Source organism: Aedes aegypti, chromosome 3 (assembly GCF_002204515.2).
Source record: "Aedes aegypti strain LVP_AGWG chromosome 3, AaegL5.0 Primary Assembly, whole genome shotgun sequence".
Taxonomy (NCBI): Eukaryota; Metazoa; Arthropoda; class Insecta; order Diptera; family Culicidae; genus Aedes; species Aedes aegypti.
Window position 1 is genome coordinate 327674194 of NC_035109.1, and position 26233 is coordinate 327700426.

General features: G+C 36.8%; 1 protein-coding gene across 1 annotated transcript in view; it reads left to right on the plus strand.

Moving 5' to 3' along the window:
• The window catches only part of LOC5572184 (ecdysone receptor), a 754961-nt gene that overhangs the window by 143404 nt on the left and 585324 nt on the right, over positions 1–26233 (plus strand). The window contains exon 3 of the mRNA XM_021854524.1: positions 20767–21558. The gene's annotated coding sequence lies outside the window, so the exon portion shown is untranslated. The remainder of the gene's footprint in view (positions 1–20766; positions 21559–26233) is intronic.

The following is a 26233-nucleotide window of genomic DNA, read 5'->3' on the forward strand; positions in this document are numbered from 1 at the left end:
TTCCCAAGCTTTTAGGAGAAACTTTCCCAAGCCTCTAGGAGAAGCTTTCCCAAGCGTTTAGGAAAAGCTTTCCCAAGCATCTAGGACAAACTTTCCAAAGCTTCTAGGTGTAGCTTTCCCAAGCTTTTAGGAGAAGTTTTTCCAAACTTCTAAGAGAAGCTTTCCCAAACTTTATGGAGAAGCTTTTCCTTGCTTCTAGGAGAAGTTTTCCCAAGCTTCTTGGAGAAGCATTCCCAAGCTTCTAGGAGAAGCTTTCTCATGTTTCATGGAGAAGCTTTTCCACGCGTCTTGGAGAAGCTTTTTTTTCCACGCTTCTTTGAGAAGTTTCCCAAGCTTCTAGGAGAAGCTTGCCCAATCTTCTAGGAAGAGCTTGCCCAAGTTTCTAGGAGACACATCCCCAAGCTTCTTGGAGAAGCTTTCCCAAGCTTCTTGGAGAAGCTGTCCCAAGCTTCTTGGAGAAGCTTTCCCAAACTTCTTGGAGAAGCATTCCCAAGCTTCTTGAAGAAGTTTTCCCAAGCTTCTTGGAGAAGCGTTCTTAAGCTTCTTCGAGAAGCTTTCTTAAGCTTATTGGAGAAGCTTTCCCAAGCTTCTATGGGAAGATTTCCCAACTTCTTTGAGAAGCTTTCTGGAGCTCATTAAAGAGGCTTTCCCAAGCTTGTTGGAGATGCTTTCCCAAGCATTTCGGAGAAGCTTTCCTATGTTTCTTGGAGAAGCATTCCAAGCTTCTTGGAGAAATGCTTCTTGGAGAAATGCTTCTTGGAGAAGAGCTTACCTAGTCTTTTAGGAGAAGTTTTCCTAGGCTTCTAAGAGAAGTTTTCCCATGCTTGTGAATGAGCTTTCTCAACCTCTTAGGAGAAGCAAACCCAAACTTTTAGGATACCTCTTCTATGGTTTTTTTTAAGTATTTTTAAGCTTACAGGAACAGCTTTTCGAAGCTGCTTGGAGAAGTTTTTGCAAGCATCTAGTAGATGCTGGTGCCAAGTTCAAAGGAGACTCGTAAGCTTTCTAGAAAATCTGAGAGAATCTATATAGCTTATAAGAGAAGGCTTTTCCAAACTACTAGGAGAAGCTTTTCCAAGCTTCTAGAATAAGCAGTAATCCGCGGTTCAAGGTATATTTAATTTTTAAATTACTCATAAAGTGAATGACTTGTAAGAGTTTGGCCTTCATATTCGGCATCAGGGGGCATGGTTGGTAAGTAATGGCATTTTCGATATTTTCGAAAGTTTTTTACATGGGTGATCAATTTTACCCCACATCAGAAGAATAAAAAATTCACTTGAAACATTTTTTTGAACATGCTTAAATCGTTCAAAACACAAAATACAATATATAGTCCCGAGCAGTAGGTGTCAGTACTTGTTTTAAAAATATAAGAATTAAAAATTGCACCATTTGCCTTTTCAAATGGAATATTTTAGAAATATGCAAAAAATCGATCAATGTTAGCCTGGATTACGATATCTATAAAATATCAACCAATCGATTGTTAAGATTAGGGCTCAATAATTCAAAGAAATTATAAATCAGTTTAAAAGACTAATTAAATGTTGTACTAAAACTTTTAGGGCAAAAATCATTCGAAGGAAGCCACGAAAATAGTGAAATTTTAATTTAACTATTGTGTTAGATTATGGCCATATTTCGTTTCTGATCTGATTCACATTAAAACAAAAAGATTCCACATATTCATTACTTATATTATCACACAAACCAGGACACAATGTCCATTATAAAATCTTGGTTTCAATTTCCACATAGGGATTTTGACAGAATACCATTCGAGCTTTTGACAAAATTTTAAGTAGCATTCCTTGTCAGTTCTGGAGGGTGTCCTCACGTGATTCTCGAATGTTCATAGAATTTCATCCAAGAATCTGATCGTATCTTCAAAACAATTCTCACATTGAATCACAATGAATCTTTTATTGCATAATGCTAGAATTTACCAATTAATTCCATGCTGTCATTTTTATAGAGATTTATGGAGATATCTTAGTAAAATTTACTTTTAAGTGGGCTTTTCATCCCTCTGAGAATGTCCTTAAAAATTATGCAGCAAAATATGCCTTATAAATTGTATTGATGGAATTTATTCAATACCATGGACAATAATTTAAGAAACCTAAGCAAAAATACATGGTACAGCAATTGTCTATAAGCATTTCTTTGGGAATATACACTATATTGATAGAACCCAGTGATTTCTGCAAATTTATGCCTAGCCATATAACAGTAAATGTATCAGAAATATATTAATAACCTTCGGGCAAACAATCCTTCCAAGAATAAAATTTGATATATTGTATATGACTTCTTACAGAATTTGATCCAAAAATTCAATGTATGTATTCAAAGTTTTAATAAACAGCATTATCATGACCCTTGAGGGTTTCAATGAACCATTTTTACAGAAGTTGCACTAGAATTTGGAGTATTATAGTTAAGAGTAGAATGCCTTATCTTAAGATATTAAAAAAAACTTTAGCTTCAAACAAGGGGCGCTGAAATGCCGGTTCGCCAAGGGCGCCATGAGACCACGCTACGGCTCTGCGAATAAGCTTTTAAAAATTATTGGGAGCAGCTTTTCTAAGCTTTCCCAAGCTTATAGGAGTAGGCTTAAGCTAGTAGAAGTATGGAAATGTTTTCAAGCTTCAAGCAGAAGCATTTCCAAGCTTTTGGTAGAAGCTGTACTGAGCTACTAAGAAAAGTTTAACGTGCTATTCAGTGATTATCTTCTGAAATAAGATTTATAAGCTTTAGACGAAGTTTCCCTAATATCTATGAGCAGCTTTCCCAAACATTTATGAGCAGCATATTTAAGGTTCCAGAAGTATTATTTTTACAGATTTAATCATATTTCCACTCATTTTGACTTTGGAAAATACATTTCTCAAATCAGCATACCGCACAACCTAAGAAATATATTTGGAACACATAAAAGCCTCTTAAATCTCAGTATTTGATTTGAACAGTGGGCAGATTAGATGATATTTGCTATCGTTTATTCAAAATTTCTCAATTGGTTAGGGTTAACATGAAACGATGTTTATATATACATATGCGAAGCCAGACGGGGGAAGGGGAGGGTCGTTGCCCTCTCCCATCTGGCTGACGGATAACAAATCAAAATCGATTGGCTTGCTACATAGGTGAATATAGTTTTTGAATTTTTGATTCATGATCTTCAGAATTTATAATACTGTTAAAATGCGTCATTTCCACGAGGGTGTCACTCTTTCTATGCTGACGATGTCAAATTATATTTAGTTTTTGTAGATAAATTCGACTGGGATGTTTGAGATTTAAACTACGTTTATTTGGCTTTCTCAGTCATGGGAAAAAAAATCAAAACGGTATGTTTTGCTTTTTTCCCATGACTGAGAAAGCCAAACAAACGTAGTTTAAATTATATTTAGTAGTTCGATGCGCCGAAGACTGCCTTCGGATGCAAAATATGATAAACTGTTTTGAGCAATGGTGCTTTTTTAACTTCCTTACATTAAGTATATCAAAATGCAATGTTATCACCTTTCATCGCAAGCTGAAGCCGATTCTACATGAACACAGGATTGGCAGTCAACTACTACAACGAGTTGATAACGTTCGTGACTTAGGACTCCATCTCCACACAGTTTTGACTTTCAACATTCACTACTCGAATATCAAATGAAGCAGGTAGGCAGGGATTCATTTCAAAATTGCCAGCGAATTTCGTGATACATTGTGTTTGAAAGCTCTATACTGCTCCCTTGTCTGGTTAATATATAATTCTATTAGAAATATTCAACTAACTGTTTACAAGTGTACAATGTAGCTCATTTTTATTCTGCATATTCCTTCCGAAGCCCAAACATCCCAAAATCGATCAACCCAATTTCCCAAAAACGATTGACCTCTTTCTCCGGTCGAAAACTTCTCCTGCAATCCAAAGCCACAAAAATATTCAACCAAATCACACGAGCAAACGACAGCCCAACAATGCCGGACACACCTCGCCAAACCGGTTTAAATCCGCACGGCAAAAATATGCACCAACGAAAAGGAAAGCGGCTTCACATTGCATCGATCGCCTGCCTGCCTGATGATTTCCAAGAGGAGCGATGAGACCGGTCGCTACTCCACCACCAAAAACTTGCATCTTCGCGAGCGCATACCTTATTCTTATGTTCCGCTTTTTTTGTTATTGTCAAATTTCTTTTTCGCCTTCGCCATTTGGGATCTTCACGGCGGTGACCAACATTCGGTGGAAGGAGGAATTCGCGAAAATAAATACAAAATATTTGCACCGCAAGCAACACCTTATGGGGAACGTCTTCTTCGGGGCTTTCTTAGCATTCCTGGTGTTTTTTTTTGATTTAGAACCAGAAGACGAAAACTAACCGGACAAAGGCTGAAGGAGTGTTGATTTATTTTTTATTGAATTTGCATTTTATGCAGCTTTCGTGTGGCTTGCCTCGTTTGATGGTTCGGAAGTTGCTTTGTTTGGGAAGTGGGGTTGATCAAGTCAGAGAGTTAGCTGATCTTCAATTCGGGGTCTGAATTTTAATAATAAGTTTGTTTAAGAATTTGAAAATTGATTTCCAACTAGGAATTTCACTATTCTTATTCTGGAGCACTTTCGCTTTAAAACTCAAAGCATTGAAAAGCACCTATGAGCTTCTAATAGACGTTTTTCCAAGCTTATAGGAGAAGCTTTTCCAAGCTTCTAGTGGAAGCTTTTTCAAGCTTCTAAGAGGAACTTTTCCAAGCTTCTAAGAAAAGCTTTTCTAAGCTTCTAGGAGAAACCTTTCCAAGCTTCTAGAAGAAGCTTTTCCAAGCTTCTAGAAGAATCTTTCACAAGCTTCTAGGAGAAACTTTTCAAAGCGTCTAGGAGAAAATTTTTCAAGCTTCTAGTAGAGAAACTTTTCTAAAGTTCTAAGAAAAGCTATTCCAAGCTTCTGGGAGAAACCTTTCCAAGCTTCTAGTGGAAGCTTTTCTAAGCTTCTAAGAGGAACTTTTCCAAGCTTCTAAGAGAAACTTTTCTAAGCTTCTAGGAGAAACCTTTCCAAGCTTCTAATAGAAGCTTTTCCAAGCTTCTTGGAGAAACTTTTCCAAGCTTCAAGGAGAAACTTTCACAAGCTTCTAGGAGAAACTTTTCCAAGCTTCTAAGAGAAACTTTTTCAAGCTTCTAGTAGCAGCTTCTAAGAGGAACTTTTCCAAACTTCTAAGAGAAGCTTTTCCAAGCTTCTGGGAGAAACCTTTCCAAGCTTTTCAAAGCTTTTAGGAGAAACTTTTTCTAGCTTCTAGTAGCAGCTTCTAGGATGAACTTTTCTAAACTTCTAAGAAAAGCTTTTCCAAGCTTCTGGGAGAAACCTTTCCAAGCTTCTAGTGGAAGCTTTTCAAGCTTCTAAAAGGAACATTTCCAAGCTTCTATGAGAAACATTTCCACGCTTCCCGGAGAAGCTTTTCCAATCTTCTAGAAGAAGCTTTTCCAAGCTTCATGGCATACAACATTAAATTACCCAATAATCACATTGCAAGTCTTAAAGCATAACGTCATCACTCGCTTTCCCTGCATCCAACTAATAAGGACTTCCCCTTCCTGCATGTGTGGGGAAAAAGTGTCACGCAAGTGTCACAGCGTGTATTAATTACGCTGAAAGCATGGCATCGGGAGAGCTCATGTAGACCAAAGTTGGTTCTAGTTGTGTTTGACCTGATTTCCGTTGCTGTTTTTCACTGCATTCTCTCTCTCTATCGCTGCCATGCGATTTCCATTGTTGCTTCGCAGGACACATTGGAGGGTCATTCCAATAATTACTGCGATGGATCGGAGGATCGATAACATCAGCCTATGCAACTCATTATAAAAAACTGCAATTTTACATACAATTAAATGTAATACTTTGCATTTTTCTTTGTCCATTTCAATCGAAAGAAAGAAAATACATTCCTTTGTTTTCTTTGTTACACTACAAAGAATTATTCGAGAAAAATAAACTGTTTTATATTTCCTTTCTCCCACCTCCTCCATTTCACCCCCTGGGCAGACTGTGAAGTGACAACAACAATGCAAGAGGCGGGTGTTAAAACTTTACGACCAACCTTCCGTTCATTAGCACAAAGGTAGGTCATGATAGCGATGGTGCATTTCCAGCTCAAAACGCAAAAATATCACGTATGTTACTATCATTTCTATCCAATATGACATTTCTAGCGAAATATTTGAAAAGGACCTATCTGAAAAAAGTAAATAGGGTAGAAGCACCGGTTTTGGCCATGCGTCAGTTGTAGCCATAGTGGATTTTACACCGTTTAACATGGCCAATCAGCCGAAACTTTTTGTGTTCAGTAGATCACATTGATATGATAGAGCTACATTCATTTACTCGTCCAAATTGATTAAAAACATAAGACAAACAATTCATTTTCCTTATAATTTTAACTCCCATATACCTAATTTGGCCAAGGCACTCCTAATTTGGCCACTCTCATGAGAAATCAATGCAATTGGCCAATTTAGGAACCGAAGTTAAATCTATGGCCGAAACTGGTTCCGTTGGCCTATATTGACCAACGGGATTTTCAAATCGAAAAAATGGTTTTAGCTCAGTTTTGATATTTTACACACATAATATGGATTGAAAGCTTGCATTTGACATATTTGTAGTATAAATACGGCTTCCCATTTAATTTTTATTGACATTTTCTCTTAGGCTGGCCAAAACCGGTGCTTTTACCCTATTTTAATTTCAGGGAAATTAGTAAACTTTTGATGCGAAATTTCATGTTGTTACAAATACATGTGCGAAGTTTTATTCAATCTGGAAAATGTAGCATCTTCACGATTTGGGTTTTGAGCTGGAAATGCTCGATGGCATTCATCGTTCACCAGTAATGTCCCAAGCTCAGAATTCCTCTAGAGCGGGAGACAACCTTACTAAATGGATTGATTTGCACCTTCAGGTCACGAAACCAAGTGCCACTTTCCGATTGCATCCATCCATTTGTTGTTGTTGTTCGTCCGTCCTGTTGCTAAGTAGCTTCGCCATTAATTAGATTGCAGCCAGTAAACGGAACGAAGACCGCTTCGGGTTCACAGAGTTGGCAGAGCTGCTTTCCTTGGAGAGGCGCTAGGGATGTAGGCGTTCGTGATAAATAGTCCCAGAGCGTTGCTCGGCAGAAGATCGGGTGTTGATTTGCAGCGTTGGAAAAAACATTTCTTTGGGAGAAATTTTCCAACATACTTCGGAAGATTCCACAAACGCGTTAGAAAGCATTTCCAATATCAGATTGAAACTATTGTTTCGCTTGTTGTCTCTTAGCACAAGCCGGAAGCATTGTTTTATCCATTTTAGAAGCGTTTCTGAACTTTTGTAGAAGATTTTGATACTTCATCTGATAATAGAGAGTTCATTAATTAATATGCTCTTCGTATGCATTTGTCAAGCTTCTTTAAGGTCTGTATTATGGTTTAACAGCCTTTTGGAGTTTTTGTTTAAAGCTTGTTAAAGCATTTTCCAGCTTCTGTTGAAAACTTTTCCAAGAACGCATTAAAATTTATAAAGACTTCTAGGAGAAGCTTTTCCGACCATTCACTTCATCTAGAAGAAGCTTCCATAATTTTGAAAAAGTATTCTCAAATTTTCAGAATAAGTTTTCAATGCTCTTTCGTAAATCTCTAGCAATTAAAACAAACCTTCCTTAGCATCATAAAAAAAACTTTTCCAAAATGGTAAGATAAGCTTTCTCAAGCTTTTAAGTTTCTTGGAAAACATTTCGCAAGCTTCTTTATGAATTGTTCCTATATTGCTTGGAAAAGCTTTGCCAAGCTTCTTGAACAAGCTTTCCCAAGTTTCTTAAAAATCTTTCCTAAGCCCGTAGGATTTTTTTTTAATTTCCAGGATATGCTATCCCAAACTTCTATCAAAAGCTTGTCTAAGCTTCTAGAATAAGATTCACTAGCTTCTAGAATAAGATTCACTTATTATTCACACACCTTCGCATAAAAGAAGGTTCATCAAGTTTATATAAAAAGATTTTTCAAATTCATAGGAGAAACATTTTAAAACTTCTAAGATAGTATTTTTAAACTCCTGAAAGTTTATAAATCAAGGCTTCTAGAAAATTCTGCTAACTACATCTAGAAACTTCTCTCTTTGTTTTTGCCCTCCAGAGATGCTGTTTGGAGTTTTTTTTTTGCAAGCTTTTACCAGCTTCTTTTGGGAACATTTCCAAGAACGCGTTAAAAATATATCAAGGTTTCTAGGAAAATCTTTCCCAACTATTTCGAAAAAGCTTTTCAGTACATCTAGAAGAAAATTCTCTAACGTAAGTTTAATGAAATTTTTAGGAGACGGATTTTAATGCCCTTAGAACAAAGCTTTTCCAAGATTTTTAACCAAGGAGCTTTTCCAGGCTTGTAGGTAAGGCTTATCTAAGCTTCTAAAAGAATGGTTCCCAAGTTTCTAGCAGAAGTTTTTCCCTACTTCTATGAGAAGCTTTTAAAAGCAGCTAGGAGAAGATTTTCTAAGCATATAGGAGTAGCTTCTCCAAACTTCTCGGAAAAGTTTTTTTTGGAAAACCAAGCTTCTAGGACAAACATTTCCAAGCTTATAGGAGAAGCTTTTCAAGTATCTAGGAGAATCTTTTCCAAGCTTCTAAGAGAAGGTTTTACAAGCTTCTAAGAGTAGCCTTTCCAAGCTTTTAGGAGACGTTTTCCAAGCTTCTAGGAGAAGCTTTTGGAAGCTCCTTAGAAAATCTTCTCCAAGCTTCTAGGAAAAGCTTTTCTTAACTTCTATCAGAAGATTTGCAAAACTTCTAGAAGAAGTTTTCTCAAGCTTCTGTGAGAAGTTTTCTCAAGCTTATAGGAGAAGCTTTCTCAAGCTTCTAGGAGAAGCTTTACCAAGCTTCTAGGAGAAGCTTTTCAATCTTGCAGGAGAAGCTTTACTAATCTTTTTTGAGAAGCTTTTGCAAGCCTTTATGAGAAGCTTTTCCATGCTTCAAGAAGAAACCTTTCCAATCTTCTAGTAGAAGCTTTCTTAAGCTTCTGGGATGAGCTTTTCCGAGCTTCTGGGAGACTAAGCTCCCTCGTTGTCCAGTGTTTTGTTTATGTAATAGAAATTTCTTGGAATTCTTAGGACTTAGAATGTCATTGCTCTTGCCAGCTAAGTAATTTCCAAGCATCTATGTGAAGCAATTACAAGCTTCTAGGAGAAGCTTTTCCAAGCATCTAAGAGAAGCTTTTCCAAGCCTCTTGGACAAGCTTTTCTAAACTTCTAGGAGCTTTTCCAAGCCTCCAGGAGAAGCATTTCCAAGCTTCTAGGAGAAAATTTTCCAAGCTTCTAGGAGGAGCTTTTCCAAGCTTCGTAAAGAAGCCTTTCCAAGTTTCTAGGAGAAGCTTTCTCAAGCTCCTAGGAAAAGCTATTCTAAGCTTCTAGTAGCAGCTTTTCCAAGCTTCTAGAAAAAGCTTTTCCAAGCTTCTAGAAAAAGCTTTTCCAAGCTTCTAGAAAAAGCTTTTCCAAGCTTCTAGAAAAAGCTTTTCCAAGCTTCTAGTAACCGCTTTTTCAAATTCTGGAAGAAGCTTTTAGAAGCTCCTGAGAGAAGTTTTTCCTAGCTCCTGGAAAAGCTTATCCAAGCTACTAAGAGAAACTTTTCCAAGCTTCTAGGAGAAGCTGTTCCAATCCTCTAGGAGAAGCTTCTACAAGCTTCTAGGAGAAGTTTTTCCAAGCTTCTAGGAGAAGTTTTTCCAAGCTTCAAGGAGAAGCTTTTCCCAGCTTTTAAAACAACCCTTCCTTAGCATATAACGAAAGCTTTTGAAAAATTGTTTTCCAAGCTTCTTGAATTTTTTTTCATGTTTCTTGGTGAAGCTTTTACATGTTTTTTGAGAAGCTTTTCCAAGCTTCTAGAAGTAGTTTTCTGAAGTTTCCAGGAAATGCTTTTCCAAACTTCTTTCAATTTTTTTTCCAAGTTTGTGGAAGAAAACATGCTATGTTTTAAGAGGCCTAATCATGTTTTTATGAAAACAAATTCAAAATCTTTAGGGGTACATTTTAATATTCCAATGTGTGAAGAGAAGTGAAGAGAAACCATCAACAATTTGGGGATTCTTCCTGTATTTGTGAAGAAGCTCTTCCAAATTGTGGGAATACTACTATAAACTTTTGAAGAATTCTTTTCATATTTAGGGATTAACTTTTCAAAGCTTCTTGAACAAAATTTCTAGAATCTGCTGCTAGCTGCAAGTAGATGTTTTTTCTCTACGTTTTGCCTTTGTTCTTTAGAGGAGCTAGCTCCAATTTTAAAGAAAAATCATCAAGATTATTCCCGAGCTTGAAGGATACATTTTGTTTTTTTAAGCTATTTTAATAGCTTATTTACACTTTTAAGTGAACCATTTATTTACAAGCTCATATATACAGGATGTAGAGAAACTATCATTTTTTGTTATAAAACCTTCGTTGGAAGTTTTTATCTTAAGTTTCAAGTTTAAACTCTTCCATGTTTATATTGGAATCTCTTGCAAGCTACTTTTGATAGCTCTATCAAGCATCTTTAAAAGCTCTTCCTAGCAGCTTCCAAACTATTCTAAGCATCTATTGGAAGCCCTCCAATTTCAAAGCTGCTGTTAAAAATTTTCTCGGGCTTCTGTTGGAAGCTGTTCAAAGTTTTCCAATTTTCTGTTTGACGCTTTTCCAAGCTACTGTAATGATTTTCTCAAGGTTATGTTGGGAGCTTTAGCAAGATTTTGCGGCTACTATCTGAATCTTTCCATAAATTCTGATAGATAATTTGCCCATCTTTTGTCAGAAGTTCGTTCAAGCTTTTTTTGAATGCTTTTGAGGCTTCTGTTGAAAGCATTTCCATGCTTATGTTGGATATTTTTTTAGGCTTCTGCTAAAAGTTGTTTGAGGTTGTCCAGGTTTTTGTTTGACGCTCTTCCGAGATAGTGTTATTATCATTTACAAGGAAACAATCCAAGCTCCTTTTGAAATCTTTTCCTATTGATCGTTTTTCCAAGCTACTGTCATAAACTTTCAGAAGCTTCCTTCGAAAGTTTGCTCAAGATTTTGTTGGGAACTTTCCCGAAATTCTAATAGAAAATTCGTCAATCCTATTTCGGAGGCTTGTCCAAGCTTCAGTTGAAAGCTTCTGAGGCTTCTGTTCATAGCATTTCTATGCTTCTGTTGGATGCTTTTTCATGCTCCAATTGAAAGCTGTTTGAATTTTTCCAAGTTTCTGTTAGGCACTTTTCCGAACTTCTTTCAAAATCATTTAAAAACATTTGTTTGAAGCGTTTCCAAGCATCTGTTAGCAGCTTCCCCAAGCTATTGTTGAACGCTTTTCCAAACTTCTGTTGGGAGGTGTTAAAAAAAATTGGTTTGAAGTTTCTCCACGCTCCTGTTGGAATTGAAAGCTTCGTGTGAAAGTTTTTCCAAAAATCTGTTAGAAGCTTTTCCTAGCTTCTGTTGGAGGTTTTTTCAAGCTTGTGTTTGATCCTTTTTCGAATTATTGGACACTTCAAAATTTCTGCTGGAATTTCATGCTTTTTTCGGATACTTTTTCAAGCTTCTGTTAGAAACTCTCCCAATGGATGCGGTTTCAAGCTGCTGTTGGGTGGAAGGAATTTCAAGCTTTTAGATAATGGAATTTTTTAAGCTTCAATTTTAAGCTCTACCAAGCATCTTTGGAAGTTCTTCCAAGCTTCTATTGGAAGCCCTCCAAAGCTTCTACTTAAAGGTTTTACAAGCTCCTGTCTGAAAATTTTATCAGTTTCTGTGGGAAGCTTTTCCAAGTTCCAGAGCTTTTCCAAGCTTCTGTTGGAAGTTATTCAAAGTTTTTGTCGGAAGCTTTTTCAAGCTACTACTAGAAATATCAAAAGTTTTGACTATTTGAAGCTTTTCCAAGCGTCTATTGGCAGCTTTTCCAAGCTTCTTTTAAAAGTTTTTCGGAATATCTGTCGCACGATCACTTCTTAAAGCTTTTCAAAGCTAACATAAACTTTCCGTAGTTTCTGTTGAAAGTTTTCTCAAGACTCTGTTGTAGCTTCTCCAAGATTTGATGTTATCTGAATCTTTCCTTCAATTCTGGTAGTCAATGCTCTGTCGGAACCTTATCTAAACTATAATTAAAAGCTTATGTGGTTTCTGTTGAAAACATTTCCTTGTTTCTGTTGGAAGCTTTTTCGGGCTTCTGTTGGAAGCTGTTTAAAGTTTTCCAACTTTCCATTTGATGCTTTTCAAAGCTACTGTTATGAATTTTTAGGAGCTGCTGTCGAAAGTTTTCTCAAGAACCTGTTTTTGCTGCATCTTTTGATAGCATTTCTAGGCTTCAGTTGGATGTTTTTCTTTTCAGGCTTCTGCTAAAAGTTGTTTTGATTGTCCAAGTTTCTCTTTGACGCTATTCTGAGCTAGTGTTAATATCATTCACAAGTAAACATTTCAAACTTCTTTTGGCAATTTTTCCAGGCTATTGTTGGCCGTTTTCTTAGGCAACTGTCATAAAATTTTCGAAGCTCTTGTCAGAAGTACTTGTCAGTATTCTCAAAATTTCGTTGAAATCTTTTCCAAAATCCTAATAGAAAATTTGCCAACCCTTAGCCAGAAGCTCATCCAAGCTTCAATTGAAAGTTATTGAGACTTCTGTGATAAGCATATTCATGTTTCTGTTGGAAATTTTATGTGGCTTCTATTGGAAGCTGTTTGAAGTTTTCCAACTTTCTGTTTGATACTATCCCGAACTTTTTTTTAACTCATGCTTCAAATAGATGTTTGCTTAAAGACTGATAGAACCGATAAAACTTCAGAATCAAACATCTGTTTGAAGCATTTTCAAGCATCTGATGGCCACTTTTCTAGCTACTGTTGGACGCTTTTCCAAACTTCTGTTGGGAGGTTTTCTAAACTTTTGGAAGCTTCTCCACGCTTATGTTGGAAGCTTCCAAAGTTTAAAATGAAAGTTTTCCAAACTTATGTTAAAAGGTTTTCCAAACTTTTGTTAGAAGATTTTCTGAGATGCCTTATAATACTTGAGCATGCACATCATTAGTTAATTATGGTAAGTTCTTAAGGAATTGTATGGTTTTATATAATTGAATATAATTATATGTATTGAAATACATATATTGAATTAAAAATCAACGTTTTCGGCCGTTACGTCTTAAAAGGGCCTAACTCAAAATTTCGTCGAAAGATTTTTTCTGCCGAAAGGTGTAGAAAATCTGCCGAAACGTGTAGAATAGGTATATAAACCAACTGGCGTATAAAGTTTTGATGGCCACCGGTGGGGCAAGAGTTTGAATCTAGTGTTACTCAAAAATAGCAGTTTTTCGCAAAACTAAGTGGAAATGTAAAATTTTGGTGACAGTTTTCACACGATCAGACAAATTTAAATAAATTTGAAGATAATATGTGGATTTTAGGTAATTTTCAAATTTTCCCGTGATTTTATACAAGCGTCGAACTTTTGCCCCGCTGATTCGAACTTTTGCCCCACTATGGGCCAAAATTGTTTTCAAGCATTTATGCAAAAACTAATACACCTCAAAGCAACCTTATGATAGGCCTAAAAATGCACTTACATAAAATATTGAAAAAGATTTTATCTACAATTGGCTCCATGCAACGAAAGTTTGACCAAAAATTACAACATTCACGTCAAAAAACAACAAATAGCCATAACTTTTCCAAATCTCAATCGATTTTTATGATATTTGGATTAAAAGTATCTTACATGAATAGCATTCGAACCATCATGACATTTATAAGATTTATTTTGAATTGAGCTAGAAACCTTAAAAAGAAACTCTTACCCTACTCGAACTTTTGCCCCACTTTACTCTAACGGTAAATGAAGCACCGTGAATGTTTTTTCAAAGTTCTGCTAGAAGTTTTTCCAAGAAACTGTTGTTCTAATTTTTAACACTGAGGTAGTTGCACTGATGTATTTTGTACAACACAGCTATCAAAATCTCGCTTGTTGTACTCAACAGCAGTGTGATTATTCTGACGTTGGAAAATCGCGAGATAGGTAACAAGAATGTTATATTTATTTTGGCTAAGTTACTGATGGATGCTTTTCCTAAATTGCTTGCTAATTTGCTGACTTGCTTCTGATGAAAACTATTGCGAACTGTTGGTCCCTTTTCCAAGCTGTGTTGGATACTTTTTCAAGCTTTTAATGGGCACTTTAAAAATTGTTTTGAAAACTTTCAAGCTTATGCTTGAAACAATTTAATATATCTGGTGAACAACGCTCAAAAATTTTTTGGTTGAGTTTCCGAGCTTCTATTGAATGTTTACCAAGCTTCAGTTTGAAGATTTTCGAAGCTTTAGTTAGAAACCTATTCTGCTTCTGTTGGAAGTTATTCCAAGCTTTTGTAGGAATCTTTTCTTTGTTGCTATAGTAATCTTTCCCAAGCTTCTCTCAGACGCATTATCAAGCTTTTGTTGGACTCTTTCTTCCAACTCATTTCGTAAGCTTTTCCAATCATCCTTTGGACGTTTTACTTAGCTTCTGTTGGAAGCTTTTCTGAGTCTTTTCAAGAAACATTCGGAAACTCCTGCTTTGAAGTTTTACCAATCTGTTAGATGCTTTCCTAAGGAATACTGGATAAGTTTGCATAGCAGTACCAAATCGAGCATATTGAGTCAGTAGAACTCTTACCTTCACTTCCAGGTAGTATTCTTCTGACCTAGAGCAACCTTAAGAAACAAGAATTTTCGCAAAAAAATCACGATGAATAATTTCTGAAGAGTTTTAGCATAATGTCTTTTTGAAACTCGCTCAAAAATTCTCGAACAAAGTCATACAGAATTATGGAGATAGGATCTCTTAATGAACTTGCAAAAAGCATATGCAAATCAATCAATTTGCATCAAGGAATTTCCTATAAGAAATTTTCGGCGCGTCGTACCCCATATCACAAACGAATTGCCAATCTAGATCTCCCCAAAACCGGCTAGATCCCATTCGATCCCGGCAGCTAGTTAGTTCTTCCAGTCCCACAACCATCGACTTGAGAGAGATGTGAGAAAAAGCAAGACCTCCCAAAACCGGTAGTGTGGCGAATTTGTGTTCTCCTCCCCAGAGCTTCCCTTCGTCAGTCAAACGACTCCACGAAACGATTCGGTCGGAGCGCGCGCACAGAGAGCACAACATTGTAAATCCAAGCATGATCTCGCCAACAACCGACCAAACCGGTTTGTGTGCTCTTTTCTGCGCGCGATGGTGACTTACAGGCGCTTAGGTTATGTGCGAGAAACTCCAATACCAGCTCATCAACGAACTACTGAGCCGGTTGGCTGTGGAGTTGCGGCAACTACTTCCAACTGTTGCTTGTGTTGGTTGGCAAGTACTTGAGCACTTGGATTCTGCGTTGTGCCGGTTGTAAATTTCACCGGCCTTGGGGTGTCACGGCGTTGATGGTTGGGACGTGACGAAGAGATTGAGTTGCTTTTGCCGGCAATCCAGCCGTCCGGTCTTTACCGTTTCAATATCGCAAAATCGTTCAATCGTTCGGCAGCCGTTTCTTAGTACACTAGAACCTCAATTCATGTTAACCAGTATAAGCCTAAGTGAAAGGAAAAATACTTAAACTTTCGTCTGTAGTCGATTGCAAAAAAGTTTGGATATATTTTCTTCATACTTGCAAAAATGGAAGATTTTTCCTAATGCTTCCAAAACTCAACTAGAAAAAAAATATTCCCACATAAACCAAAAGCTCATTATTTGAAACCTTCAAGTAGACATGTTGTCACGATGAGAGGGGTTCCAATAAAGTGGTCAGATGAAGTTAAGTATCTAGGGCTAATGCTATATAAGAATTCAACTTTCAGAAATCACATTGAGGACATTCAAACCAAATGTAATAAATATGTTAAATGTCTATTTCCACTTAATAACACAGAAAATAGAAACTTTGTCTTAAGAACAAGCTTTTGATCTTCAAGCAAATTTTCGGACCAGCCATGTTATATGCTGTACCAATATGGACTAGCTGTTGTAATACCAGGAAGAAAGCTCTGCAGAGGATTCAAAATAAAATTTTGCAAATGATTCTGAAGTTTGCTTCCTGGTATAGTACATTGGAACAAAAGTCAAACAAAATAATTTATAATTTTAAGCAAAAATCTTTGCAATCTTCTGTTGCCACGATTAATGAGTTATAAATTTAGGTTTTGTTAGGGTAAGTAAATTGAAAGCGTTTTTTCTCTTATAAGCAGATGAAATCAACTCACCTGTAAATTGCCTAACACAGAACACCTAGATAAAAGAAATGAATGTAAAACGCTGGAATTATGATCGACATTTCCCGAATCAGACACTGATGTATTTAAAATTCAACACAAATTTACGTCATTCGGCTCGCTTCTTTTATGTGCATTCAAAAAGACCAAACAAGTCTTATGTTTAGTCTACTCGATATCAATCTATGAAATTCCATGCAAATTGAATTTTGATTATGAGGATTATTTTTACGTAACAGAAATTTTATTTGCTTAAAATTTCATCTACTTACCCCCGACCCATTACGTATGTAGAGTTTTCAATGTAGCAGCTGTAACGGTGTCTGCTCACATTGAGCATTACTTAGAAGCGAAGGAAATTGAGTGTTCGCCAGACAAACGTTTCTTCGAAAGATTGATCGCATCTCAAATATTGTTTGTGTTGATTCTCCACCATAAGAAAGGCCCCGAAATAGGACTCGTCAGAACGTGACAGTTTGCCCAAAACAACTCCATTCGTGCCAAGTTGCCCTTGTGCCGGAAGCTGTGGAGGAAGGAAATCGTCTTATGGCAATAAAACTTCCTGGAATCACCTTCGATTGGGCTGACGCGGAAAAGATGTCAATCAGCCATTGCCGCCACACGCATACTGCCCAATCGCCCACTGGTATTAAACTTTCTCCGGGCGGACGGATAGACAGTCGCACAGAGGTTCACTTTTTTAAGGAACTGAAAAAAATCCAATTCCAAATATGTGTTTAAATTAAAAGGTAAGGTCAAACATTCATCTAGAACATCATATAGTTAAAAATACATACGAGAACTTAAAAAGAAAATTGTGTTTTTTAACGAAAATTAATGATATCTACTTCTGATGAATAAAACTCCTAACAGATTCTGAATACATAATTTTTGCCATGAATTTTGATATCTGGACCACTGTGTAGGCCGAGCCATGTCACGAAACGATCAGTTCCGAATATTGTTTGCGATGTGCCATTTTGGGTGGGACACGTGTGTGGAGTAAGCCTCGCGCCGCGTGGGGGTAAACCAAATAACGATAATTTATTGCGCTGTTGCTTTGGCGGTGTTTGTCTTGTTGTTTGGGTTGCGATCGTTTGCCGGCTGCCGGCAAAATTAAGCCGGTTGGAAGCTTTTTTTTCGGCAAGGTTTGTTGAGAAAATAACTATGATTATGGCAATTTTAGTCTGAAAAAACGATTACAGTGTTTTGTGACTAAAGATTACATTCGAGAGGATTTCAATTGGGCTTGGATGGTATTTGGCCCTTATAAGTCCCAATTAGATTTAGATTGAAGGTCATTTTCTAGAAGCTTGGAAAAGCTTCTCCTAGAGTCTTGGATATGCTTTTCGTAGAAAATCTGAAAACCTCTTATGGAAGCTTCTAAAAATTTTAACTAAAAGTTTCAAATCAATTTTCTTAGAAACAAAACAAAAAGTTTTAAAAAGCATCTCCAAGAAACATGGGACGTCATTTCTTAGAAACTTGGAGAATCTATTCCTAGAAAATCGGAACACCTTTTCCTACAAGCATGGAAAAGCTTGTCCCAGAAGTATGCAGAAGATTAAAAAACATTCTACTAGAAGATTAGAAATGCTTCTCCTTGAAGCTTTGAGGAAAAGCTTCTCTTAGTAGATCGTAAAAGTACTCTTCACAAATCTTGGTAAAACTTGTGCTAGTAACTTGAGAAATCTTTTCGTCTAAGCTTGGAAAAGCTTCTCCCCGACGCCCTGGAAATCTTTTCCTAGAAAAGCTTCTCCTAGAATTTTAAAAATACTTCAGCAAGAAGCTTAGGAAAGCTTCTCCAAGAAGCTTGGAAAAGCTTCTCTAAGAAGATTGGGTAAGCTTCTCTTCGAAGTTTGGGAAAGTTTTTCCTAGAAGCTTCGGAAAGCTTCTCCTAGGAGTTTGAGAAGGCTTCTCCTAGGAGCTTGGGAAAGCTTCCTCTAGAAGCTTGGGAAAGCTTACCCTAGAAGCTTGGAAGGCTTCTCCTAGAAGCTCAGAAAGCTTCTCATAGAAGCTTGGGAAAGCTTCTCCTAGAAGCTTGGGAAAGCTTCTCATAGAAGCTTAGGACAGCTTCTCATAGAAGCTTGGGACCCCAGACAACCAGAAATCGCATGAAAGTTTACATTACAACTCGTTTATTCATACTAATTACATCAAACCCGCAAAACACCGTGGATAAACTCGTCAGATTGATGAGTTTCCTCGCATAAAACACTTCTTTTCTGAGTTCATTTGTACATATTGCTTCGTCTCGTACACTCGCACAAAGTAAGTCGGATCGATCCGTAGCAGCTGTCAAATCAACATTTGTTATCATAAGTTAAGTCGCATAAGATCACAGGTTAGTTCGGTAGAAAATTTATACACTCGCATTGTATGTTATTATTCGTCACATAATATATGCACGCATATCGCCTCCACTTTTGTACATAGAAGGCCTTTTTGCGACATCTTATAAGTGAAATTTTGCACATATAAAGCCTCCAGGTGATTTCGTTATACGTACATTTTGGTTGTCTGGGACAGCTTCTCATAGAAGCTTGGGAAAGCTTCTCCTAGAAGCTTGGGAAAGCTTCTCCTAGAAACTTGGGAAAGCATTTCCTAGAAGCTTGGGAAGCTTCTGCTGCAAGCTTAAGAAAACTTCTTCTGAAAGCTTGGGAGAGCTTATCCTAGAAGCTTGGGAAAGCTTCTCCTAGAAGCTCGGAAAGCTTCTCTTGGAAGCTTAGCAAAGCTTCTTCTAGAAGCTTTGAAAAGCTTCTCCTAGAAGCTTGGAAAAGCTTCTCCTAGAAGCTTGGAAAAGCTTCTCCTAGAAGCTTGGGAAAGCTTCGCCTGGAAGCTTAGGAAAGCTTCTCCTAGATGCTTGGGAAAGCTTCTCATAAAAGCTTGCAAAAGCTTCTCCTTAAAGCATGGAAAAGCTTCTCCTTAAAGCATGGAAAAGCTTCTCCTGGAAGCTTGGGAAAGCTTCTCCTGGATGCTTTGGAAAGCATCTCCTGGAAGCATGGGAAAGCTTCGCCTAGAAGATTTAGAAAGCTTCTCCTGGAAGCTAGAGAAAGCTTCTCCTGGAAGCTTGAGTAAGCTTAAACTGGAACTGAAAGCTTGAGAAAGCTTCTCTAGAAGCTTATGAAAGCATCTCTAGAAGCTTGAGAAAGCTTCTCCTAGATGCTTGGGAAAGTTTCTCCTAGAAGCTTGTAAGAGCCTCTCTTAGAAGCTTGAAATAACTGCACATTGAAAAATAAACAGCTTCTCATAGATGTCTCGAAAAGCTTTTTTTAGAAGCTTCAAACAGCTTATCCTAGATATAGTTTCAGTTCAGTTTCAGTTCAGTTTCAGTTCAGTTTCAGTTCAGTTTCAGTTCAGTTTCAGTTCAGTTTCAGTTCAGTTTCAGTTCAGTTTCAGTTCAGTTTCAGTTCAGTTTCAGTTCAGTTTCAGTTCAGTTTCAGTTCAGTTTCAGTTCAGTTTCAGTTCAGTTTCAATTCAGTTTCAGTTCAGTTTCAGTTCAGTTTCAGTTCAGTTTCAGTTCAGTTTCAGTTCAGTTTCAGTTCAGTTTCAGTTCAGTTTCAGTTCAGTTTCAGTTCAGTTTCAGTTCAGTTTCAGTTCAGTTTCAGTTTAATATCAGTTAAGAATACTTAAGTGGCTCTAATTACGCTCTTAAACCCGTGAAACGAGCTCAAACGTTTATTTTGTTTCACACATAGTGTAATCATAAATATATGCTGCATTTTTCTTAACCTGATGTGAAGGATAAGTAAATAGCGGAAAAACTAAACATTGTTCAAATCAGTCAAGCCTGGGTACCTGTGAGCCTGAGAATCAAACCTCACGGAGTTAGAGCATGGAACAAACAGAGCGCGGCATATAGACTTTTCCTTTGGACGCACATATTTCGACAAATGGTTGGGTGAGCTCGTGCACTGCCTGACTCAATGGTGGGGGAAATGGGAGGGAGAAGCTTGTAGGAGGGTTTGTTGCCGGCTTCTACTACCACAGTAAGATGGTGTAATATCATTTACAGTTGAATAACTGCAACTGTTTCCATCCGTTTGCTGAGCAGGGGTTGGGCGGAACGAAGAAGTATCATGTTCACTATCACAATCGCCTCCACCGCAGCATAGCTTGGTGCGGTATCGAAGCTGTGAAACAAACGCCACGAAACGAGGGAAACGTAGAGGTTGAACAAAAAAAAATGGTAGGCATGAGGAAATAGAGGCAAATTTGCAACTCTCGCACTTGAAATCATTGAGCATGGCTCTTGGCAATTAAGGTGTAATGTGGGTCTGTGGTTTGAGTGGGTGGAAAACCTGTAACGGTTTGAGATTGGTTTTGGAACAAAAATAAACATATTTTTTTATTGGAGTCTCTACAACAAAAAATAAAACTCTTATACAAATTTCTATCATGAAATGTTTAGCCGCCTCCACACTTCGCATACTTAGTCTTTTCATTATTGAAAAGCTTAGTGGTGAATGCAAGAAATAAACAAATAATCTTTTCTATGCTTATTTCTTATAGATTTATATTTTCCCTATCATTCCAGATCCCTCGTCAAACACTTCCAGTGCTGCCAACAGTGAAGTAATACTCCAGTGAAACTAAAAAATAACCTCGTCAAAATCAACTGTACCAGTTTGGTCCCAGTATATCATGTAATTAGTCGATACAGTGTCATACTTCTTACAGTGAATCGTTACACACCAGCTTCCTTTACGGTTGTAAGTTAATCAAGTGCACACAAGAAGCCTTAAGCGTGCACCGAAGAAAGCAATCTCAACAGCAACAACCATTCAATCAATCAATCAACCGCCAGAGAAGCACCAACGGAAAATCTACGCACCAAAATCAGTGTATTCGTCATCACAATTGATCGATCAGTGATAGAGTGAATGTTAAATGTTCTAAAATAGCCGAAGAATCTCGCTTAAGAATATCGAATAAGCCGCGCGCTGAAGCAAATCTCACTGTCGCATGTAAATTACCAACCCGGAAATATCCAGTGCAATATTCTCAGTCAGCAACTAAACCAGCAGAGAAGAAAATCCACAGCTGCCATTTTTACCTTCCGCAAAGTAACCAGTGTTGTATATGTGTCTGTCGTAAAAAAAAGTTTTTTGAGTGTTTGTGAATATTAAACGTCGAGAAAGATACGGCCGCTATTGAAGACGGTGTTGAATCTATAAGTTGATAGTTTTCCCGAAGAAAAAATTGAAAAAAGTAAAACACACAAGAGCGGATGAAGAAGAAAAGCTGCTGAATTTCTGTTCATCGGTGGAAATCTGCCAGAGTATTGTTATCATCTTCAAGCGGAAAACAATTTTAACTGACATTGAAGGTAGGTTGAATTAGTTTTTTCTCGTTCAGATAGAACTATTTCTGTAAATAACAAGGAATACTCTCTCATCTCTCCATAATATGTATGAAATATACTAAGAACCATCAAACTACAAAGAGCGATTAATTACCTATACTGTCTAAATCCAGAGAAAAAAATTGTAGAAATCTCTAGGATCTATCAAACTCAAGAACATAATTTTATGAGACTCCTGAGCAGAATTTACTTCAAATTTTAACAGGATGAATTGTCAGGAATCTGACGAAATCCTGAGGATGAATTGTCAAGAATCTGACGAATCCTGAGAAGGATTTTGTCGGAATCCTGGTCAGGATTCTGACAGAATCCTTCCCAGGATTCTTACGGAATCTTTGTCAGGATTCCAACGGAATCCTGGTCAGGATTCTAACGGAATATTGGTCAGGATTCTAACAGAATCCTGGTCTGGACTCCAACGGAATCATGCTCAGAATTCTGATAGAATCCTTATCAGGATCCTTAATTCTCTAAAGAATTATGAACGTAATTCTGATGGAATATTCCTCCATTGTTATTCTTTTGTTTGTTATTTAAATAAAACAATTATCTGTACTATTCAAAAATCAATTTTCTGATATCAGCGACAGATACTCTAAGTAAAACTCTTTTCTATCAAACAGACTCAACCCCCACTTCCCAACAAGCTAACTTTTTCCGTTGGTCTATGCACTTCTTCACAAATAACTCGCAACACGATAAGCCTCGCAATGCTGCAGCCACGCTAATTTTAGTTGAACTTCGTCCACATTTAACATACCGGTGTGGTAAAGCGTCGGCAATGTTGCTACTCAACTCAACTACTGCACCCCACACCCCACTGTACACTGACTGTGCTCCACTTCTACGATTCTAGCCAAACCAAACCAAAACCCGGATTGGTTCGGTTTGGCGCGAAATTAGGGCAAGAATCAGGAAAAGGTTACTAGGGGAAGACGGGGTAAGAGCGCCCGCCGGGGTAAGACGGACCACCTTCAGTTTGGCATGAAAATGGCAATTTTTTTTAAAAGTTCATCAAGCACTTTCCATAAACACAAGATTTTTGACATTCCGGAGTATTTAGTGTGATATTTAAATCAAATTTTTCATAACAAATGTCAAAAACAATGTTTCTGCTCGTCGATATTGAATTTGATCTAAATTTAACAGATGCTTACTTAAGGATTTCGGAAGGGATTTTTTTGGAAAAACATAACAAATTACCCGTCCATGCTTTAACAGAAATGTGAAATATGCTTCGGTGAAGTGAAATATGAATTGTAAATATTAAACTTTGAAATAAGGCCATAATTGTGAAAATTGCGCAAGCGGGGTAAAACCGACCACTGTTGACGGGGTAAGACCGCCACCCCTAATTTATATCAAATAACTGTGTAAACCATTTTTAAAGCTTTAACTACGTTGTACATTACTGTTCAAGTGAAATGAAATCAATTTTGTGAAAAATACAAGCCAAATCCACATAGTTTTTCCAAAATATGGGTGTTTCAAGGTAATAATAAGTATACATTTAAGTTTTTTGAAATAATTAACCCTAAAAATGATTCAATATTCACGTTAATCAATGTAGAATTCATAAAACATTATACTTTTATGAATCACAGGGAACTGATATATTTTTTCACAAAATTGTGTACGAAAATCGTGGTGGTCGCTCTTACCCCGTGGGTGGGCGGTTTTACCCCGTCGCTAAAAATAATCGTGTTAAGACATCACTTTTTAAAAGCTTAAAGAAATAAATACTTTTTAGAAATACAACACCTGTGATATTTTTTGATCATGCCTAAGGCTTCAAAAAACGACATGCTGCGTCGAAAAAGGATTTATTGATTCTTGATTTTGACATATGCATTAAATTGCTTAGGCGGGCGGTCTTACCCCGTCTTCCCCTATGACTCGGTCGGCGGCATTCTATTCAAATTTAGCACGCGCTCAATCCGGTCCAGTGTTGCCAAACCACATGGTTCTCGCCAATGACTCTTGACATTCAACGTGAATGCAAGTCGAGAGGTATCCCGTTGTAGTGCAAACGAGTTTCGCAGCCTAAAGCGACTAAATTGATTTATCACGAAACCGTAAGCTGAGTAGGGTAGGCGTGCCAGTATTCGTCAACCTAAACATTTTTTCTTTTGCAAATCAGTCAGAAGACTTCTGAATACGTCAATACGTTAGAAAAAGCATTTAATCCATGTTTGTCAGAAAAATATAAAAAATGGTCTCTGTTTGATGTTGTCGATTGGAGTGGCTAACATTACTTTCCCAATTATCGCCATGTTTTTCTATTTCGGTTCTGAAATTTACCACCTACATTGACAATTAGACTCATTGAATCAATTTCCGCAAATCAGTTTAAAGGAGATATATGAGTGTTTGTCCCATACAATGGAATCACATTGTATATATAGAGCGAGGTTCCGTTTTTGGCATGCTTCATTTTTAGACCTACAATTCAATTTTGGCAACAAAATGGATCCATTTTTTCAGAAAGCAACCAATAATTTTCAGTCCAGTATTTTTTTGATGATACGATTTTGATTGTGGATTTCTTAAGGTAAACGGTAATATAGGCATCAGACTTCTAGAAATTGCATCATCGTATTGTTTCTATTTATTATAAGTTTATCTGATATGCCCGTGGTTCTATTGTTCTATGGCGACCCTAACAATATGGGTATCATTCTTCTATTAGGAGTGGCGGTGGATTGGTTTCCTTGAAAAACATTTTGTTACTCTAGAATATACTACATCTTTTGAAGATCTCTTGTAAGGTTTTTATTATCAGAAGTCAAACTATTTAATATCGTTCATAATATGCTTTAAATCCCTTATGAAAGTAACCCTATGTTGAATTTGAAATAATGCAACTAATGTTTTCTTTAACATTTACATCTTTGTAGATTTTATATGTTAACAGGTTAAATTAAATGTTTTTTGGGTATAATTCGACAACAACCAAATTCATTTGATAATTGCCTTCTAATTGGTACATTGATTCAAACAATGCTTATTCTATTCATGTTTCAGTTTCCAAGTTGTTGAATTTACTTAACAGTTTTGAGATGAAGAAATTTGTGTATGGTTTGTAACAGGTCTGTTTCTAAAGACTTCGTATCTTTATTAATGCAAGGCTTTAAAAAGTTTCTATTTTTAATGGAAGGTCTCTATTTTAATTGAAGTGGTCTCTGAAGTCTCATTTCTCATTATTCTGATTGCAGTGAATTCTGATGCATAATTCTTCAGACTCCAGACAAAAAAGTCAAAGACTATAACGCGACTATTCAGCAGGTCTTTCAAAAATTTCGTCTTACATGTCTCGGGAAAAAACTTCATGAAATCTTCTCGTAGTTCTAGTCCAGAGATTCCATCTGGAACACTAAAAGATCCTCTACAAATTTTCCCAGAAATTCTTCCAGCAATGTTAAGGATTTAACGATGCTTAGAGGATTTTCTCCAGGAAATCCTTGAGCACTCCAACGATACTAGCTCCAGTAGTTTCCTCAAGGATTATCCCGATTTTTTTCCAATTACTATACTAGGAGTTCCTCCAGATATTTTTTCACTAATCCTTCGATCGAATTCTCCAGTTGTTACTCTAGCAGATCTTGTATTTGTTAATGGATTTTCTAAACGTAAATCTTGGAGGTTAAAATTCTGGAGGAAGTAGGACTTCATTGAAATATATCTTGAAGAATATTTAAAGAAATAACTGATGAAATCTCTATGGTAATTCCTATGACTTTCCTTGGAAAAATCCAGGTTATATTCTTGAGATATTCGAAACTAAATTCTTGGAGGAATTCGTCAGGAAAACTCTAGGAGCAATTCCACGGAAAACAAGAAGAAAACTTCGAAATAATCTCTGAATCTTTGCGAAAATACCGAAATTCCTTGAGAAATTCATATAAAACACAAACAGTAATATGAGCAGTAATACTGTCGTAATGTAACGAAGAATTACAAAAAAAAAAGTCTGGCCTGATTCTATGAAGGAGAATCAAACTCTTATCTGTTGCTTCCTATTAGGTTAAATTTTGTTATTCTGTTTCCTCTTTTGTCTATATCTGGTCTCGTTTTTGGCACTGTTTTCAAACTAGAGGACTCTACAGTTCCTATATTCAAGGCATTTAAACACTACCAGTCCAGTGTGCAATGTGAGCGATAGTTATTTTAGAGATCGAGTTATTCACAAAATAAACATTCAAATAATTAAGTCCTATTAGTTGCTCTGCTGAGACATAAAAATCATTCGAACCTAGTCTTAAACTTCATTACAGTTGGGAAAGGCACGTTAGAAAATTGTTAGGAATTGAAGTAAAAGGATGATACTCTTCTTAATCTTCTTGTTTCTCGCGAAGTTAATAAAAATCCCATTATGAATGTTGTAATATCATGTTTTAGTCATTATATTTGAGTTTGTTTTACATAAATTTTGCCCACTATTCCTGATTTATGGAAACACGTTGAATTTTGGGGGCCTCTAAAATGTGGGGGCCATGGCTCCCTTGGCCCTCCGTAAATGTGGCCCTGCAGATGTCAAAACATGTTTTTATTTTACTAATATTCTATGTTTTGAAGACATTGAATTGGATTTTCGTCGGAATTTTCATTTCCTGAGACACTTTAAACAGATTTTATGGCG